Below are 17,190 nucleotides of genomic sequence, written 5' to 3'. Positions count from 1 at the left end.
ACTTTCCGCCCTGACGGCGCGTAAAGGCAAAAAAGGGAGGAAGGTCCGAGACTGCCACGCCCTACCTACAGCGACTGCGCAGGTGCAAGTAGAGCGCCTCGGGCTTGGCGCAGACGTGCTTCTGTGGCTCGTTAGTCTTATTCAGGCTTGGTCCTCTAGGTGTTTTTTTGTTTGTTTGTTTTCGTAACGACAGTAGCTTCTGGAGGGACTGTGTCGCTAGAAGACGAGGCGGTGGGGGAATTCCATAGTGTGCTGGCCTAACAGCGCGTTGGCCAATGTGCGTTCTGAAAGCTCTGCCCTGTGACCTCCAGGAATTTAAATCAGTGTGACAGTGCTGAAAAATGTTATAGACAGAATCACAGTTACGCTTATAGGACAGAATGACAGTTATTATAATGGCCTTAAACACTTGAACCTTCACCACGCGCGAGTACAGTGCTAAATTTTACACGGATTATCTCATTTAAGCCCGCCAACAGCCTTATGAGGTAGGTATTATTGTCTTTTTCTGCAAAGGAAAACAAAGCCCCTAGAAGAAAGATATCTTGGCCAAGTGGTAGAACCAGAATTTGAACTAATGCAGTCTGCTGCTGAAGTCCAAGCTCTTGCGTGTGTCTTTAAATAGTGATTTTATATTTTGTAAACCTGATGCCTATTCATTATTCAAAATTTTAGGCGATAAGAAATAATAATAGCCAACATTTAGTGAGCACTTCTGAGTCCTAGCAACTGTCGTATGGATCATGTTGTGTTTTTGAGGCCATCTTTTCTTGCCTACTTGGAGATTTGGCCATAGATGCTCTGTTTTTCACATCAGTTTTTTCTTCCCTTTGAACAAATAAACATGTTATAAGGACTTCCATCTCAAAAAATAACTCTAACCTCCCTTGACCTCAAATCAGCTACCACATCATTTATTTGCTTCCCTTGATAACAAAATTCCTGAAAAACAAAAAAAATTTAGGCTCATTATTTCATTTTCTTAGTTTTTATTCTAACTTTTTTCCCCACTTCAGGTTTTGGTCCCATCACTCCAGTGAATGGCTCTCCTCAACGTCACCAGTGAGTTCTATCTTGCAAAATCCGTTATTCAGTCCTCATTTCTCTTAACAATTGATAGAGTTGATAGTTCTCCTTGAGTCTCCTTAGGTCTTGGTATGCCGCACCCTCCCTGCTTTTCTCTTCTTAATTTCTTTTGCAGACTTCTATTTCTAACTGAGGTAGGCCATACTAAATAAAGGATTGTTCTGGGTTTGAAGACTGAAAACAATGATGTTTTCATGTTGTTCACAGTGTACCCTAGCAGGTGCATTTGGGGTCTGAATGAGTCAGATGTGCCTTCATTTGTCACCACTCCCATGTTCTTGAATAAATGAAATCTGTTTTTCCCTTTCATTTGACAAAGATTCTTCAACTCAGGAGTCAGGAAGATACCCATTCTAGCTTAGGCCAATCATGACTGGCCGAAATTAGGTAATCTATAATGTATCTGAACTTCATTTTTCTCCTTTGTTACATGAGAATGTAAACCTACATTTCACTGATGTTTCTTTCATATCTAATATTTTTAAAATATTTTAAACTTGTAGCTGAGTGACCACAGTGTGCTAGGCATAATGCAAAGAATTCAGAAGGTGGTAATTGCCACTTGACTCTGGAAGATGCTCACAGCATACTAGGGAATTAAATAAAAGCAAATATAAATAACCACAGGGATGTGTATAAATGTCACATGAATGGTATATACCCTACACTAAAGGAGATGTGTGATGGGAGAGGTCAGGTTTGTCATGGTGTTTCTTTAACGTTCCACAGTGCAGGAGGCACTTGAGCAGGGCCTTGAAGGTGACTGAGCTAAGCAAGGAGAAATGCATTCAAGGGGAGGAGAGAGTATTAGTAAAATCATAGAAGTTACCCGTTTCAAAATTAAAGTCAGTCTTTAGGAGCTGTCTGGATAGGGTGCTGCCTATACCACCACTAGACAGTAGATGTCACAAGTGAAATGAATTCTAGAGGGTCCCTGCTTTTTTTGGATAACTTGCTTAAGATTCACAGTTACAAATGCAGTTCCACATACTGAGATGAGGTCCACATACCACGTGCTAAATGCCAAGGGTCAGGAAAATAATGCATCTGTCATTTTCAGTTTATATAATAAGAGATTTGATTTTGCCTCCTCGTACAGAGTAGTGGATTCCTCAAGCATAGCAAAGGAACTTGGATGCTGGGAATACAGTTCCTAACATTATTGCTATAATATTACTTCTAATAATAATAATATTTCTAATTGTATAATTCATAATATTATAGCTGTTCAAAACTTGGATAGACTGCTGTAGTAAACTGGCCATCATTCCTTCACTATGACTGTTCTAGTGGAAAAGAGAGGACTGGTTATCAAAAATGGTGTAGAAGGGAGTGGTTGCATTGCACTGAAAGCTGTGTGTATTTTGACATGCACTTATTGAATGATTAAGGTTTTTTTGGTACCACAGGTGAATAGTCTCTGTCCTCAAGGAACTTAGAATTTAGTGGAAGGGGCATTTACCAAACAATAAACCGTTACTCAGAGTACGACTTAGACTTTCTTGTTCCTTCATAATATTAAGGAAAGCTCTAAGCTAGGGGCCAAAGAAGAACAAGCCCAGAACCCTGAGACACAGAGTTTGCAAATAAGAACTGGATTAATTTACAAAGTTCCATGATTCATAGGATGGACCAGGAGATGAAGTTCTGGAAGTTATACTCAAGGTTGTGGTAATTAAAACATGGAGATTGGCTGAGGTCAAGAAAGAGGCTTAGAGAGAGAGAAGAGAGGGCTGTGTGCAGGACTTTGGTCGTTGTCCTAATCTTTGGAACAGGAGGAGAATAAGGATCCAACAAAATAAACAGAAGAGCCATTTGAGAAGAGATCAGGAAATTGAATTGTCACAGCTCCTTCTGTGATGATTTGATACCAAAATGAATAATTGTACCAGGTGGTGGGTTTGACAATTTAGTAGTAATAATGACCATGCCAGCCTAGTCTGCAGTCTCTCCTGGGTCGGCTATGTATAGCAGCAGCTTCAACTCTTCATGAGCCCTACTGCTATATTCCTTTTCCCCCTGAATAGGTGCAGTCCTCATTCAGAGCAAAGGTGCATTATCCCAATATTGTGGACATTTATTGGTTAACTTTTCAGCATCAGTTCCCTCCTGCTTTTCCTTCCCAAAGCATTCTGATGATTCTTTGGGTAAGTCATTTTTCCCTCCATTTTCAGCCATGTGGATTGTTTAAAATTGATCCTACCCTTCAACTCTAGAGTCACTCTGATTGTAGTCATTGGTTCAGGGATGTGCATGTGACTAAATCCAAGTGGGTGAAATACAATGAGATACTCACTGGGACTGCTGGAAAAATGGATTTTGTTAACCCCTTCTGTACTTAGACTTTGCAGCCCAGAGCTGCCAGCTGCCATCTTAGGTCCATGAAGCTTAAGTCAGCTTGAAATAGAATCAAAAGCAGAGCTGATAAATAGGTAAAAAGAGTCTTGGCCACGCTATTTGGGCCCTACATCAAGCTCCTCTTGAAGCTAGAGATATCCCTAAACTGTTTAGTTTTTGCTCAAATATCAATAGCTTCAATTTGAGTTTTATGTTATTTGAAATGTAAATAATTTTAACCAATACACTCAATAATACTTATGTCTGAGCGTGAATGGACTAATTAACCTGTCAGCTTCCCATTCTGCATTTAGGAGTTTATGAGGCTAAAACTGAAAGTTGCTAACTTCCAGGGATAAAATCTAGTGATGGCTCCTCTGAGAAAAATGTCTTGGTTGAACCCAAGGGACGGTTTACCCTAAACGAAGGGGCCTAGTCTACAGTGGAGGAAAATAAGGATCCAAACAGCTTGTATGTAATCCCTTTCTTGGCACCACTTCACATTACCATTACATCCCCGTTAAGCTTACTTCTTCAGATGATTTTAACACCTAAGCCAGTTAGAATTAAGATGCAGTGTTTATACCAGTTATGGTTTTTACTTGCCAAGAATAGTACCCACTCTAGTTAGTTCAATATATATATGTACATAAAAAATTCTAGAGTCCTGATTTTTGCAACTATTCACAAAACTGTAGTTACTACTTATGACTTCCTGTCTTCCAGTATCCATTACATATTCCTTTTATTTTATGACAGTACCTCAACTAGTTGGGGCCCTTTATCCAGTACTGTGACCCTGGATAAATCTACACTGCTGAATAAAACATATTCACTGGTTATGATATATATATATTACTCACTGTACTGTTGGCCCATATTTATTTGGTCTGACTCGAAGTGGGATGGGATAAAATTTAGAGTCCTGTTCTTTCTCTGTGAGCTTGGAACTGTCACACTGCTTTTCTATATGGAAAGAAGTGGTGACTGTCTCAGTGTTGTAATGCTTAGTTTAATGCATTTTATTCTTAGGAAAAACAACTTGGGAATGCACACAAAATACATGAATACCCCAGTTCAGTAATACTCGCCTATGAGCTACCTCTTGCCTATTGCCACTAGGTGACAGTCTTTGCAAATATTTTATCTGACATGACCGTCTTTCTGTTACAAACATTAAATTCTGTTGGTGGATATGGTTACCATTCTAGTTTCAGGCAGAAGATAAGCCAAATGCACGTATTTATTAGCACCTATACTCTCAGTCTTTTGAGATCATAGTTATTCCTCATCTGGATCATTCTTCTCCTCCTACTTAGTTTACTCCATGCCATAGAGTGAATTGTGTCCCCTACAAATTCATATGTTGAAGTCCTAACCCTCAGTATGACTGTATTTGGAGATAGGGTCTTTAGGAGGTAATTATGATTAAATGAGGTCATAGGAGTGGGGCCCTAATCCCATAGAATTGGTGGCCTCTTATGAGGAGAGGAAGAGAAAGAGATGTCTCTTTCACACTCTTTGTACCACAGAAAAAGGGCCATATGAGAGAAGCATCTACAGGCCAAGAAGAGAGCCCTCACCAGGAAATGAGTGGGCCAGCACCTTGATCTTATACTTCCTAGCCTCCAGATCTGTGAAAAATAAATTCTCTGTTGTTTAAGTATTTCATTATTGCAACCCAAGCAGACTAATAAACACCATCTCATCCTTTTCACTAGAGAAGCCCTATGAGTAATAGTTAAGAATACAATACATGTTCTAGACTCAGCATCTGGGTTCAACTGCAGGCTCTGTTACTTCCTCTGGTTGCCTTTAACAAACTACTTAGCCTCTCTAAGCCTCAGTTTCCTGGAGTACAAAATGGGATAATCAAAGTATCTAATTCAGTAGTTTGTTGTATGGTTTAAGTGAGCTAATACTTTTTAAACCTTTAGCATAATGTCAGTAAATAGTAGCTGTTATTATTAAGAGCATTGTCTCAGCTCAAATGTGACTCCCTCTGGGACCCCTTTTCTGAATCCTTAGCCTAGGGCGTGTCCTCTGTGTACAGTCATATCAACTTGTGCTTATCCTTTGGAACAATTATAATAGTTTGTGGAAATTTGTGTAATTTATGTCTGCTTCCCTCACTAAAACTTAAGCTCTTTAGGATGGAAAAGGCCAGCAATGTATGTTTTGCTCACTGTGGTTTCTCCCAGCAAGTGCTTGGGACATGCTAGATGCTAAAGTCAAGTTTGATGAATGAATGAAAAATGCAATTCATTGATTTAAATGGGGAATCTATAAACTCTCTTTGAAACATCAAAGTCAAGTAACTTGTAGAAAAAAATACTATTCTTAATCCTCAATGAAAAATGCTAAAAATTGATTAATCAGTTTACATGAAACAAATTACATGTCACAGAGACAGTACACTGAATAAATAGTTTAGGGTACTTGATACCCTCTGAGATTTTTATTGCTTCATTCACCTGTGATGATTTGTGTCCCTCATTTGAACCAATATTTCTTCATTCAGAATTTATGTATTGATATAATTTCTGTAATTCAAGCATTTTAAATTGTACTAGGGAACTTGGTGTATAAAATAACCCTATTGGAGAGGCCTGCAAAGCAAAGACTCCTTGGCTAAAGTAAATGTTCACTTTTGTGTAAATACAGACTTCATGTAGTAAGTTCTCTTAAAGGAAGAGTCACCCTCGATGAGCTTAAAGTTTTAAAACTCATGTTTTCCTAATATTTTATTATGTCTTCGACAGGTTTATCTATTTCCTGCAAAACAAATCTGGCACATGTCATCCTATTAATTTTCCAAAAATAGAAAATATTAAAAAGAGTGGACATTTCCAGTAATCCTTAAAGTCCTTTGATTATGTAATAATCAGCTATGTAAGAACACTCAAAAGCACAGTAATAAGAAATGTTAGTTATGTGTATTTTAAAGATAATTTTATGTTTTCAAATTTCTCTCAAAATATGAGACATGAGAAAGTGTTTTGCAGGCTTTATATACCTTAGCAGACAGTAAAAGCTCCCTTTTTTCCTATCATGGTGATAAAACTTTAGGCAGCTCTGATATTAGATGTGATCCTTTCTTTGTATTAATCATTGTTTTACCATTTACTTGCCTCTTGTTATCAGGCAGGATGCTCAGACTCTGGCTTCATCACAAGTGAACCCCATCTACTCCCCCATGATGCACTGCATGCTGGCAGTATTTGGCTACTTTTGATAAATTGGTTAGTCTTGTGAAATACTTCCTTAAGCTCGAGTTCTGGAACTCATCAGGTGTCCTCTCTGACAGTCATGTCTTCCCTTGGCTCTCAGATTACCCCACCAGCTGGGGTAAGGCCCATATCCTCCCACAAAGCATGCTTCTTTGGAATTCAGGTCTGTTGGCTTTTGGCGCTAAAAAGCAATGCTCTTGCACTTTCTGTCAGATCAGGGCTGAATAATCTCTTGGGGGTGAGTAACCTTTTAAATGTTGGAAGACTAACAGTTTCAGGGATCAGTGTGAGCTTAGCAATTTGTAAGAAAGATCAGAGGAATACATGTCCCTTTTGACCATATTTGAATATAGCAAGACCCAGATTATTTTTTTTCCTTTTTGCAAATTAGTCTGGAGGTTGGCATCACACACTTCCCTCCATGCCAATCCATCAGTTTGTGCATAGAGCAAATCTTTATGTACAGAAGAAGTATGGCTTCTGAATCACACTGGCAATTAATCGTTATTATTATATATGACTGAAGCCAGGGAGTTACGAAAGGGTCTTGGGCGACTGTCCTCCTTCCACCTATAAAACTCCTGGCAAAGGGATTAATAGGCATCCTATAAACAGGCAGAGTTAAGCTCTTGAAAACAGCATACTCTTCGTAGGGTTTAACTCTCCCAGCCAACATGGGAAAAATAGGTTGAAAAAGTAACATCTAATTTATTCTTAAATATGGTTGGAAGGTTTGATTTCATTCCTACTCCCACAAAAGTAATTAGTACTGCTCCCATCCTAAGATATAGAGGTATATAAGTTTCAAAGAGTGGTCTCCAAACTTTGTTGTACATTAAAACAACTGAGAAGCTTTTATAACTCCTGATGCCTAGTCTGTACCCAACACTAATGGAATTGAAATGCCTAGGAGTGGCTGTTGGGCATCAGTGGTTTTTAAAGATCCCCAGGGAGAATGCAATATGCAGTAAAGTTTGGGAACCTGGGTTAAAACAGTCACACTCCCTGCCACACTTCAGCTTTCCTCCATTGCCTCTTTAGCTCAGTCGTTCTCAATCTGACTCTCATTAGAATCACGAGACATCTTAAAATATTCCACTCTGATCCATTTGGTCTAGGGCAGGGTGTAAACATGAGAAATGTTTAGCTGTTCCTCCAGTGACTAATGTACAGCCGTGGTGGAGAATCACTGGGCTAGCTGATCGTATAAAAAGGTAGGGTAAAGTGGGTCCTTTAGCCTTTTTCTTTCAGTTAAGAGCTTTCTACGTTTTAAAATTCCTATTCACTAGCTTTGTTGAATGAATATTCTTCTTCAATTCACCAGGCTCTAAAGTCCAACCATTTTCCTGAATCCGTTGGTAGTAGATTACCCGATAAAATACAGGATAGACAGTTAAATTTTATTTCAGCTAAACAGTGAATAATTTTTTTGTACAAGTATGTTCATGTGGTATTTGGGATGTATAATAAAAAAGATTTACTGTCTTCTGAAATTCTAATTTAACTGGTGTCCTGTATTTTTATTTGCTACATCTAGCAGTGTTAATTGGTGGGAGAGCATGGCTAATTCTTGGAAATATTAGCAGCTGAATTTGGGGAGAGTTCCATCATTTTAATCTTCAAGGCTTATGGCCTTTTAGCTCTTATTCCTTCTAGTTGCAGAAGTGGTAGATAAAAAGGCATGAGCAATTTGGGAATTAAAAACTATTTAAGATCCCCCACTGAGCCAGGAAGACCCACATTTCCCTTTTACTTAGAATGTCCTTGGGTGATCAGCAGGGGAGGAGTATAGGAGAGGTGGGGTGTTATTGTGCAAGAAGATAGAATATAGAAAGAGGTGAGGACCTGAATATTGAGTATATGCTTTGGTTGAAGGAACCTAGTTCACTCTCAAAAGGATTGCCATTTTGAGCCTTTTCTATGACTTTCAAGTACTTCAGACTTGCTCTTTTTCTTTTTCTTTTTTTTTTTTTGCATCTTATTTCTTTTTAATCTACCTGAATATCAGATGCTTGCTGCTTTGGCTGGAGTTGAGATAGTTTCCTGGTGAAACTCTTCTCCTAGCTTACTGAGTCTGAACTGATGGAAAGTTCAGAAGTCCCTGGCAATCTTGCAAGAACCCCGTAATCTCAAGAGGCTTCCCAAGCAGTCTGGATGCCTTTCAGCGTCATCCTCTAGGACCGTTCACCACTAGCTGATTTCTGAAATTTCCTTCCTCCCCACCATCCCCAAATAGGCCTTGAACTGTAAATAAAAGTCATAGGTGTGTGTATTTCTTGGCCAATAGCAGACTCTATACAAAGTGAGGAGTGAGATTTCATGAGAATTCCCAGAAAGCAGGTGTTATAATGACTTTACCAAATTTGAGCCTGACATTTTGATGAACAACTCTTGAGCACCCCTCATAATTTCCTCTGTGGAGGAGATAGGCCAACAAGTAATATGTCAAATCCTCCTTTGCGGGTCCAAGTTTACTAATGGAAGGAGGTGAAACAGGTGAAACACATTAACTTTTAACCTGTTAACAATGATTTTTTTCACTAAGCATTAGATGTTTAAAAGGGAAATGCTCGCTGGCAGAAAGGAGACAAAAGACAAAGGGTGATAGGAAGGGGCTGAAAGCTGGCCTGCATCATGGAAACATATTTGCAAGCCAGCTGGGCCCACTTTGCGCAGATGTTTTATAGGAATGAGAGGGAGGAGCAAGTGTTCTAACGTTAGACACATCAGCAAAGCAGTGCAATATTTCTTTGCATAATGCCCCTTTCTTGTGGTTGGAGGTAAGGGAGGGAGTGGGGTTCGGAGGCTTTGGGATAATTTTATTGTTCAAATTGAATTCAAGTAAATTGCATACATTGATCATAAGACTTTTTCCCAAGTTCATTTAAAAGGGATTAATTTACATTTTAGGATACTAACTCTCTTAAACTAAAAAGCTGAAAACCAAAGAGCTGTATGTCCAATCATCATCAGCTATTTTATTCATACGTGAGAAAACACATAGCTGTTTGGAGGAAATACTTCCAAAATGGATCTCCTTGGGTTTAAATGTTGAGCATCTTTTAGGGCAATGCAGATGAAGCTCTCTCTTTCCCAGATGGTTGGCTTGGTCTTCCACTTTTTGCCTGAATGCTTCAGTAGCATGTCTATGCAGCATGCATTCCAGAATATGGAGGGAGTCAAGTTTTCTATACACGCTGGAGGTTTGCAAATTGGTGGCCCACAGTTGTACTGTTTGGCCCACATAATTCAGGGGAAAAAAACCCAAAAAACAAAAAGCAACTTTGAGCCAAAATTAGAAACTTGGAAATTTACACACACACACACACACACACACACACACACACACATCTACATCTGGATTGCTAGCTTTTCTTGAAAAATCAGAAGATTTGGCTATGCTGTGCTCACATTCCTCCTGCCAACAATCTGGTGGATCTTTGTCTTTTTCTGGGCACACATTTTCCAATTCTCCACAGCCCCTGTCACTCTATCATTGGGTTTATTCATTCAGTGAAATGGGACAGATATAAGGAGACATTTATACTACCTATTTGTATGGTTCCTATATGCATTTGAGTTTGCCATCCATGATACGAGGCAAGACTAGATTATACCATTGCTCCAGTGTCCTCCAAGCTTATTCTGTGATTCTTCTCTTCTCTACAAATGGAGTTCTTAATATTGTTACAGATTAACCGATACTTTGCTTGAGGAAAGAACTGGACTGTACTGCAGTTTTTCTTTTTGTTTTTTAACATCTTTATTGGAGTATAATTGCTTTACAATGGTGTGTTAGATTCTGCTGTATAATGAAGTGATTTATCTATATGTATACATATATCCCCATATCCTGTCCTCTTAGGTCTCCCTCCCACCCTCCCTATCCTACCCCTCTAGGTGGTCACAAAGCACCGAGCTGATCTCCCTGTGCTATGCAGCTGCTTCCCACTAGCTATCTATTTTACATTTGGTAGTGTATGTATGTCAGTGACACTCACTTCTTCCCAGCTTATCCTTCCCTCTCCCTGTGTCCTCAAGTCCTTTCTCTACGTCTGTGTCTTTATTCCTGTCCTGCCCCTAGGTTCTTCAGAACCATTTTTTTTTTAGATTCCATATATATGTGTTAGCATACGGTATTTGTTTTTCTCTTTCTGACTTACTTCACTCTGCAGGACAGACTCTAGGTCCATCCACCTCACTACAAATAACTCACTTTCGTTTCTTTTTATGGCTAATATTCCATTGTATATATGTGCCACATCTTCTTTACTCATTCATCTGTTGATGGACACTTAGGTTGCTTCCATGTCCTGGCTATTGTAAATAGAGCTGCAATGAACATTGTGGTACATGACTTATTTTGAATTATGGTTTTCTCAGGGTTTATGCCCAGTAGTGGGATTGCTGGGTCATACGATAGTTCTATTTTTAGTTTTTTAAGAAACCTCCATACTGTTCTCCATAGTGGCTGTATCAATTTACATTCCCACCAACAGTGCAAGAGGGTTCCCTTTTCTCCACACTCTCTCCAGCATTTATTGTCTGTAGACGTTTTGATGATGGCCATTCTCACTGGTGTGAGGTGATACCTCATTGTAGTTTTGATTTGCATTTCTCTAATGATTAGTGATGTTGAGCATCCTTTCATGTGTTTGTTGGCAATCTGTATATCTTCTCTGGAGAAAAGTCTATTTAGGTCTTCTGTCCATTTTTGGATTGGGTTGTTTGTTTTGTTGTTATTAAGCTGCATGAGCTGTTTGTATATTTTGGAGATTAATCCTTTGTCCATTGTTTCATTTGTAAATATTTTCTCCCATTCTGAGGGTTGTCTTTTCGTCTTGTTTATGGTTTCTGTGCAAGAGCTTTTATTTTTTAATAAATATTAAAATATTAAATAACTTATTTTAAAAATAAGTTTATTTTTGTTTTTATTTCCATTTCTCTAGGAGGTGGGTCAAAAAGGATCTTGCTGTGATTTATGTCAAAGAATGTTCTTCCTATGTTTTCCTCTAAGATTTTGATACTGTCTGGCCTTACATTTAGGTCTTTAATCCATTTTGAGTTTATTTTTGTGTACGGTGTTAGAGAGTGTTCTAATTTCATTCTTTTCCATGTAGCTGTCCAGTTTTCCTAGCACCACTTATTGAACAGGCTATCTTTTCTCCATTGTATATTCTTGCCTTCTTTATCAAAGATAAGGTGACCATATGTGCATGAGTTTATCTCTGGGCTTTCTCTCCTGTTCCATTGACCTATATTTCTGTTTTTTGTGCCAGTACCATACTGCCTTGATTACTGTAGCTTTGTAGTATAGTCTGAAGTCCGGGAGCCTGATTCCTCCAGCTCTATTTTTCTTTCTCAGGATTGCTTTGGCTATTCAGGGTCTTTTGTGTTTCCATACAAATTGTGAAATTTTTTGTTCTAGTTCTGTGAAAACTGCCATTGGTAGTTTGATAGGGGTTGCATTGAATCTGTAGATTGCTTTGGGTAGTATAGTCGTTTTCACAATGTTGATTCTTCCAATCCAAGAACATGGTATATCTCTCCATCTGTTTGTATCATCTTTAATTTCTTTCATTAGTGTATTATAGTTTTCTGCGTACGGGTCTTTTGTCTCCTTAGGTAGGTTTATTCCTAGGTATTTTATTCTTTTTGTTGCAGTGGTAAATCGGAGTGTTTCCTTAATTTCTCTTTCAAATTTTTCATCATTAGTGTATAGGAATGCAAGAGATTTCTGTGCATTAATTTTGTATCCTGCTACTTTACCAAATTCATTGATTAGCTCTAGTAGTTCTCTGGTAGCATCTTTAGGATTCTCTATGTATAGTGTCATGTCATCTGCAAACAGTGACAACTTTACTTCTTCTTTTCCAATTTGGATTTCTTTTATTTCTTTTTCTTCTCTGATTGCTGTGGCTAAAACTTCCAAAACTATGTTGAATAATAGTGGTGAGAGTGGGCAACCTTGTCTTGTTCCTGATCTTAGTGGAAACGGTTTCAGTTTTTCACCATTGAGAATGATGTTGGCTGTGGGATTGTCATATATGGCCTTTATTATGTTGAAGTAAGTTGCCTCTGTGCCTGCTTTCTGGAGGGTTTTTATCATAAATGGATGTTGAATTTTGTTGAAATCTTTTCCTGCATCTATTCAGATGATCATATGTTTTTTATCCTTCAATTTGTTAGTATGGTGTATCACATTGATTGAGTTGCATATATTGAAGAATCCTTGCATTCCTGGGATAAACCCCACTTGATCATGGCTTATGATCCCTTTAATGTGCTGCTGGATTCTGTTTGCTAGTATTTTGTTGAGGAATTTCGCAACTATGTTCATCAGTGATATTGGCCTGTAGTTTTCTTTTTTGTGACATCTTTTTCTGGTTTTGGTGTCAGGGTGATGGTGGCCTTATAGAATGAGTTTGGGAGTGTTTTGTCTTCTGCTATATTTTGGAAGAGTTTGAGAGGGATAGGTGTTAGCTCTTCTCTAAATGTTTGATAGAATTCGCCTGTGAAGCCATCTGGTTCTGAGCTCTTGTTTGTAGGAAGATTTTGAACGCAGTTTCAATTTCAATGCTTGTGATAGACTGTTTATAGTTTCTATTTCTTCCTGGTTCAGTCTCGAAAGGTTGTGCTTTTCTAAGAATTTGTCCATTTCTTTCAGGTTGTTCATTTTATTGGAATATATTGCTTGTAGTAGTCTCTCATAATCCTTTGTATTTCTGCAGTGTCAGTTGTTACTTCTCCTTTTTCATTTCTAATTCTGTTGATTTGAGTCTTCACCCTTTTGTTCTTGATGAGTCAGGCTAATGGTATATCAATTTTGTTTATCTTCTCAAAGAACCAGCTTTTAGTTTTATTAATCTTTGCTATCATTTCCTTCATTTCTTTTTCATTTATTTCTGATCTCATCTTTATGATTTCTTTCCTTCTGCTAACTTTGGGGTTTTTTGGTTCTTCTTTCTCTAATTGCTTTAGATGTAAGGTTAGGTTGTTTATTTGAGATTTTTCTTGTTTGTTGAGGTAGGATTGTATTGCTATAAACTTCCCTCTTAGAACTGCTTTTGCTGCATCCCAGAGGTTTTGGGCTGTTGTGTTTTCATTGTCATTTGTTTCTAGGTATTTTTTGATTTCTTCAGTTATCTCTTGGCTATTTCATAGTGTATTGTTTAGCCTGCAAGTGTTTGTATTTTTTACAGTTTTTTTCCTGTAACTGAAATCTAGTCTTATAGTGCTGTGGTCAGAAATGATACTTGACACAATTTCAATTCTCTTAAATTTACCAAAGCTTGATTTGTGACCCAAGATGTGACCTATCCTGGAGAGTGTTCCATGAGCATTTGAAGAGAAAGTGTATTCTGCTGTTTTTGGATGATATGTCCTATAAATATCAATTAAATTCATCTTGTTTAATGTGTCATTTAAAGCTTGTGTTGTCTTATTTATTTTCATTTTGGTTGATCTTTCCATTGGTGAAAGTGGGGTGTTAAAGTTCCCTACTATGATTGTGTTACTGTTGATTTCCTCTTTTATGGCTGTTTGCATTTGCCTTATGTATTGAGTTGCTCCTGTGTTGAGTACATAAATATTTACAATCGTTATATCTTCTTCTTGGATTGACCCCTTGATCATTATGTACTGTCCTTCTTTGTCTCTTGTAATAGTCTTTGTTTTAAAGTCTCTTTTGTCTGATATGAGAATTGCTACTCCAGCTTTCTTTTGACTTCCATTTGCATGGAATATCTTTCTCCATCTCCTCACTTTCAGTCTCTAGGTCTGAGACTTTCAGTGTCTGAGTGTCTGACACTTTCAGTGTCTGAGACTTTCAGTCTCTCACTTTCAGTGTCCCTAGGTCTGAAGTGGGTCTCTTGTAGACAGCATATATATGGGTCTTTCTTTTGTAACCATTCAGCCAGTCTTTGTCTTCTGGTTGAAGCATTTAATCCATTTACATTTAAGGTAATTATCGATATGTATGTTCCTATTACCGTTTTCTTAATTGTTTTGGGTTTGTTATTGTAGGTCTTTTCTTTCTCTTGTGTTTCCTGCCTAGAGAAGTTCCTTTAGCATTTGTTGTAAAGCTGGCTTGGTGGTGCTGAATTATCTTAACTTTTGCTTGTCTGTAAAGGTTTTACTTTCTCCATCAAATCTGAATGAGATCCTTGCTGGGTAGAATCTTCTTGGTTGTAGGTTTTTCCCTTTCATCAATTTAAATATGTCCTGCCACTCCCTTCTGGCTTGCAGAGTTTCTGCTGAAAGATCAGCTGCTAATCTTATGGAGATTCCCTTGTATGTTATTTGTTGCTTTTCCCTTGCTGCTTTTAATATTTTTTCTTTGTATTTAATTTTTGATAGTTTGATTAATATGTGCCTTGGCGTGATTCTCCTTGGATTTATCATGCTGAGACTCTGTGCTTCCTGGACTTGATTGATTATTTCCTTTCCCATATTAGGGAAGTTTTCAACTATAATCCCTTCAAATATTTTCTCAGTCCCTTTCTTTTTCTCTTCTTCTTCTGGGACCCCTATAATTCAAATATTGGTGTGTTTAATGTTGTTGTAGAGGTCTCTGAGACTGTCCTCAATTCTTTTCATTCTTTTTTCTTTTTTCTGCTCTGTGGTAGTTATTTCCACTATTTTACCTTCCAGGTCACTTATCCGTTCTTCTGCCTCAGTTATTCTGGTATTGATTCCTTGTTGAGAATTTTTGATTTCATTTATTGTGTTGTTTGTCATTGTTTGTTTGCTCTTCAGTCCTTATAGGTCCTTGTTAAACGTTTCTTGTATTTTCTCCATTCTATTTCCAAGATTCTGGATCATCTTTACTATCATTACTCTGAATTCTTTTTCAGGTAGACTGCCTATTTCCTCTTCATTAGGTCTGGTGAGTTTTTACCTGCTCCTTCATCTGCTGCATATTTCTGTCTTCTCATTTTGCTTAACTTACTGTTTTGGGGGTCTCCTTTTTGCAGGCTGCATGTTCGTAGTTCCCATTGTTTTTGGTGTCTGCCCCCAGTGGCTAAGGTTTGTTCAGTGGGCTGTGTAGGCTTCCTGGTGGAGGGGACTGGTGCCTGTGTTCTGGTGGATGAGGCTCCATCTTGTCTTTCTGGTGGGCAGGACCTCATCTAGTGGTGTGTTTTGGGGTGTCTGTGAACTTATTATGATTTTAGGCAGCCTCTGTGCCAATGGGTGGGCTTGTGTTCCTGTCTTGCTGGCTGTTTGGCATGGGGTGTCCAGCACTGGAGCTTGCTGGTCATTGAGTGGAGCTGAGTCTTAGCGTTGAGATGGAGATCTCTGGGGGTGCCTTGCCGTTTTATATTACATGGGACCAGGAGGTCTCTGGTGGACTAGTGTCCTGAACTTGGCTCTCCCACCTCAGAGGCTCAGGCCTGACATCTGGCCAGAGCACCAAGACCATGTCAGCCACACAGGTCTCACCAGACAGATTCCTGGAGTCTTCCTGTCTGAAGTGTTCAGAAGGGCTACTGAAGGAGGCTGGGGTGACAGGAAGCTGGGGCAGCTTCCTCTGCTTAGGTATTCCTCCAGCAAGGCTGCTGCCAGCCACCATGCCTTTCTACTCTGTTTCTCCAAATATGAGATTACCCAGCTGAGAGGAAAAAAGGCTGTACTATAGTTTTAAACATCATTTCTGCCCTATATCAATTTAGTCTTCTTAGAGCGTGAATGAATTTGTGACTAACAGAATAACTCTTAAGTTGATTTTCTTCTTTGGCTGTGTTTTCACTGATGGAGAATTAAAGTGATCATCTGGATGAACTCATCTATGAATAGAAAACAGAAATTAGTAATTTGCGTATCAGAGGTGGTTGCTTGCACAGGTCAAATCTAGCAAAGAAATGCTCAACTGTTGATTCTAATCACCTAATTCAGAAAACTTTAACACAAGAAAGGACTTTAGGGATAAAGTTCAACCCCTTTATTTTACAGATAAAAAACTGAACTTAAGAGAGGTTAAGCAACCTATTCTTTTTTGTGGGGGAGGGTGAGCCTCTGTTTCTTCTCAAGAGTTTTGAATCACCCCTTCCCACTCCCCTCTACGCACTCCCTGGTGCATTTGAGACTAACATCTGATCCCTAGAGTGTGGGTGGTAGTGAAGAGAAGCACTCCTATTTGTCCTGTGCACCTCTTTCTTGCTTTTTCATTTAGCTAAGACCTAGCTGGAATTCTTGATGAGACAAATCTGCTATGAGCCTTTTTCTCAAAGAGCCCCTTTTGTGCACTAGGCTCTCACTGTCTTCTATTTAGGGAAGAAGAGTAAAGCGGTCCCTTATATCAACAATACAAAATCTCAGCTGGGTAATTACAGGAAATACTCAGAGTCTCCAAGTAGAGTTACCACAGGTTTGGCTTAAAGCAACCTATTCTTAATCACACTATATGCTGGCAGAGCTGAGACCCAAACCCATTTCTTTTGATTTTAATCAAGGCCAGTGTAATTTATATTATCCTTAATTGACTCTAGAATTATATAGATAGTTTCAGGTTTATTTGTCAATTTTCATTGTTGCTTAC

At 38.5% G+C, this 17,190-nt stretch overlaps 1 long non-coding RNA gene across 1 annotated transcript in view; it reads left to right on the top strand.

Annotated features, from left to right (window-relative positions):
• The first annotated feature begins 114 nt into the window (after nt 1–114).
• LOC307184736 overlaps nt 115–17,190 on the top strand; it is a 180,041-nt gene continuing 162,965 nt past the window's right edge. Inside the window, exons 1-2 of the long non-coding RNA XR_013827815.1 lie at nt 115–488; nt 1,017–1,062. This is a non-coding gene — a long non-coding RNA (uncharacterized lncRNA). The remainder of the gene's footprint in view (nt 489–1,016; nt 1,063–17,190) is intronic.

The sequence above is a fragment of the Stenella coeruleoalba genome, assembly GCF_951394435.1.
Source record: "Stenella coeruleoalba genome assembly, chromosome: 3".
Classification (NCBI taxonomy): Eukaryota; Metazoa; Chordata; class Mammalia; order Artiodactyla; family Delphinidae; genus Stenella; species Stenella coeruleoalba.
This window is presented reverse-complemented; position numbering and strand designations above follow the sequence as displayed.